Genomic DNA, 4,650 nt, shown 5'->3' with positions numbered 1-4,650 from the left:
GCGTCCCGTCCACTAGATTATACGTCACACTGGCAGCATCGCCTGAACCTAAAAGACGCACATCGCCATCTGCTGACTGGACTGGGCAACGCAGTTGAGGAACCAAACGTTTATTTTTCATTTATTTCAGGAAAGTTTAATATTATATTAAGTCGTTCAAAGAGAAGCATGTGTTGACTGATTCGTTTTTAATGAGTGAGAATTTAATACAAACTTTACACCCACTACATATTTTCATTGAACCATACTTCTGACATGGATCATTTTGACCCCAGAGGCATATCTTTTATCATAGCCAAAATGTGGTTCATTCAATTATTCCAATTTTTAATGACTTTGTCAAACAACTTGTTTTTAATATATATAAATCATGGTTTAGTGTTTGTGTCAAAATTTACTTTTAATTCAAATCCTTTGGAGTCATTTTGACTCCAGCCAAAAGCACCTTTGTTAAATAGGACGTTTATTTCAAATCAAATCACATTTTATTGGTTACATCACGTGTTTAGCAGATGTTATTGTGGGTGTAGCGAAATGCTTGTCTTTCTAGCTGCGACAGTGCAGTAATATCTATCAAGTAATATCTAACTATTTCACAACATATACCCAATACACACAAATCGAAGTATTTGAATCTAGGTTTCTCTGTAGACATGATCCATCCCACCAGAGGGTGGAGGGGCTCCTGTATCAGTGGTTTTGACAGATAGACACCTGCAGACACACTGTATAGTGCGTGTACTCTCCATGTACTCTCCTAAGATTGGACTTTTCTATACCACGTATCACATGACTGTGTACAAAACTGCCAGTGGTAGAAAACACTGCCAGAGGTAGAAAGCCCTGCCAGTGATATACAGTGCATTCGTTAAGTATTCCGACCCCTTCACTTTTTCAACATTTTGTTACGTTACAGCCTTATTCTAAAATTGTATAATTTTTCCCCCTCATCAATCTACACAAAATACCCCATAATGACAAACCAAAAACAGTTTGACATTTTTGCAAATTGATTAACTTAAGTATTCAGACCCTTTGCAATGAGACTCAAAATTGAGCTCAGATGCATCCTGATTCCATTGATCATCCTTGAGATGTTTCTACAACTTGATTGGAGTCGACTTGTGGTAAATTCAACTGATTAGACATGATTTGGAAAGGCACACACCTGTCTATATAAGGTCCCACAGTTTACAGTGCATGTCAGAGCAAAAACCAAGCCATGAGGTCAAAGGAATTGTCCATAGAGATCTGAGACAGGATTGTGTCGAGGCACAGATCTGGGGAAAGGTAGCAAAAAATGTCTGCAGCATTGAAGGTCCCCAAGAACACAGTGGCCTCCATCATTCTTATATGGAAGAAGTTTGGAACCACCAAGACTTTTCCTAGAGCTGGCCGCCTGGCCAAACTGAGAAATCGGGGGAGAAGGGCCTTGGTCAAGGAGGTGACCAAGAACCCGATGTTCACTCTGACAGAGCTCCAGAGTTCCTCTGTGGAGAAGGGAGAACCTTCGAGAAGGACAACCATCTCTACAGCACTCCACCAATCAGGCCTTAATGTAGCAATGATTCAAGTGTCAAAATGTATTTCAATGGACAATTCAGTGAACTGTTCTGTGAAAGGTGTTGGCTAGAGATGACATGCAGGAGCTTGCAGGGATTTGTAGTCTTGCATGTCGTCTACTTTGATGCTAATTAGCATTTTAGAATCCAAGAGTAAAGAGACACAAATATATTGATACAAGTATTTGTATTGATTATGGATCCCCATTAGTTCCTGTCAAGGCAGCAGCTACTCTTCCTGGGGTTTATTATGGATCCCCATTAGTTCCTGCCAAGTTAGGTCAGGGAGCGTGCCAGCCTGCCTGAACCGCCCCTGAATTAACAGGTATAAATGATGGATTATGAACTAACAGGTATAAATGATGGGTTATGAATTAACAGGTATAAATGATGGGTTATGAACTAACAGGTATAAATGATGGGTTATAAATGATGGGTTATGAACTAATAGGTATAAATGATGGGTTATGAATTAACAGGTATAAATGATGGGTTATGAACTAACAGGTATAAATGATGGGTTATGAACTAACAGGTATAAATGATGGGTTATGAATTAACAGGTATAAATGATGGGTTATAAATGATGGGTTATGAACTAACAGGTATAAATGATGGGTTATGAATTAACAGGTATAAATGATGGGTTATGAATTAACAGGTATAAATGATGGGTTATAAATGATGGGTTATGAACTAATAGGTATAAATGATGGGTTATGAATTAACAGGTATATATGATGGGTTATGAATTAACACATCCCCTGCGAGCCCAGGCATTTCAATACATTCAGGATTTCTTACGGTCCATGTGCAATGTATATGGTTATCTCTGTCTCTCTCTCCATCTCTTCTTTAACAAGCAGCCATGTTGTTGTCATTCCACTAGGGACCTGTTTTCAGCATTTTAAGTCTCCAGTCAATAACCAGTGCACTGGAATTATCCCTCAACACCCTTTACACATGTACTGCACTGGGATTATCCCTCTACACCCTTTACACATGTACTGCACTGGAATAATCCCTCTACACATGTACTGCACTGGAATAATCCCCTTACACATGTACTGCACTGGAATAATCACCTTACACATGTACTGCACTGGAATAATCCCCTTACACATGTACTGCACTGGAATAATCCCTTTACACATGTACTGCACTGGAATAATCCTTTTACACCCTTTACACATGTACTGCACTGGAATTATCCCTCAACACCCTTTACACATGTACTGCACTGGAATTATCCCTCAACACCCTTTACACATGTACTGCACTGGGATTATCCCTTTACACATGTACTGCACTGGGATTATCCCTCAACACCCTTTACACATGTACTGCACTGGGATTATCCCTCAACACCCTTTACACATGCACTGCACTAGAATTATCCCTCAACACCCTTTACACATGTACTGCACTGGAATTATCCCTCTACACATGTACTGCACTGGAAATATCCCTCAACACCCTTTACACATGTACTGCACTGGAAATATCCTTTTACACCCTTTACACATGTACTGCACTGGAATAATGCCTCTACACCCTTTACACATGTACTGCACTGGGATTATCCCTCTACACCCTTTACACATGTACTGCACTGGAAATATCCCTCAACACCCTTTACACATGTACTGCACTGGGATTATCCCTCAACACCCTTTACACATGTACTGCACTGGAATAATCCTCTACAGTTAGGAGCACTCTTGTTGTTATTCTGTCTCTCACTGCTCAAATAAACCTACTATTAAAATTATAGACTGATTATTTCTTTGTAAGTGGGCAAATGTACAAAATCAGCAGGGGATCAAATACTTTTTCCCCCCACTGTACATCTACATGATGTATTGTTACACCATGTAGGAGCAGTATAGACCTAGTCTGTTCATTATATACATCTACATGATGTATTGTTACACCATGTAGGAGCAGTATAGACCTAGTCTGTTCATTATATACATCTACATGATGTATTGTTACACCAAAAAAAAGGGAAATTATATTATTTTATACTAATACAATTGCTCAGAGAAAGAGATTTAGTTTAACATGTAATTCTCAAAAGGCAGGGGTCTGAATTATTGCTACCCATGTTTTCAATACTCCAGCACTCTCCCCTTGGGAGGATAATGACACTGAAATGTTTTATGAGATTAGAGAACACATTGGGTGGTATCTTAGACCATTCCTCCATACAGAATCTCTCCAGGTCCTTGATTTATTTAGTCTGTCTTATGGACTGCCCTGTTCAATTCAAACCACAGGTTTTCAATGGAGTTCAAGTCCGAAGACTGAGATGGCCATTGAAAATGTTGATTTTTGTGCCCAAATAACCATTTCTTTGTGGATGTTGATGTGTCTTGCTGGAAGATCCACTTATGGCCAAGTTTCAGCCTCCTAGCAGAGAGGTAACCAGGTTTTGGGCTAAAATATCCTGGTAGTGGGTAAAGTTTATTTATTTATTTCATACAGTCATTTTAGCTCATCTTTATCAAGGGTATCAATAACTAGGTGCTTATTTTGATATCTAGTTATTTGACTGAATCAGAAATACAGATGTGGAGTAGATGTAGAGTTTGTTTTAAATTCTCATAAAAAAAAATCTGAACTAATCAAACAACACTTGTTGCTCTTTGTACGTGTTGATATAATATTCATATTTAATGGAGAGAAAAAACGTTTCCCTAAACTGCTTTATAATATTATAATTCAATGAAGAATAAAAATAGTTTTCCCTCCTCAACTGCGTTTCCTCCCTCCAGACAGCAGATGGCGATATGTGTCTTTCAGGCGATGTTTCTAGTGTGACGTATAATCTAGTGGACGGAACGCTTCTTCAGCAACTGCAGCCACCTCGGTAGCTCGCTAGGCGACAAAGTCTGAACATTCAAGCTGTTTGGACAATTTCGTGGTTTAATTGCCACTGTGATTTAAACATAGTACTCCATTTTATGTAATATTTACGTTGTAAGTCAGCTAGCTGGCTGGTTAAGTTAGCACTAGTCTAGTCGCTAATGCTAACTAGCTATTATCCCCGACCATGAGTTCACTAAGCTACTCTCCTCCTGCTAAA

This window comes from Salmo salar, unplaced genomic scaffold (assembly GCF_965601325.2).
Source record: "Salmo salar unplaced genomic scaffold, fSalSal1 ptg000206l, whole genome shotgun sequence".
Classification (NCBI taxonomy): domain Eukaryota; kingdom Metazoa; phylum Chordata; class Actinopteri; order Salmoniformes; family Salmonidae; genus Salmo; species Salmo salar.
The sequence above is the reverse complement of the archived record's forward strand: the minus strand, read 5'-3'. Positions refer to the sequence as shown.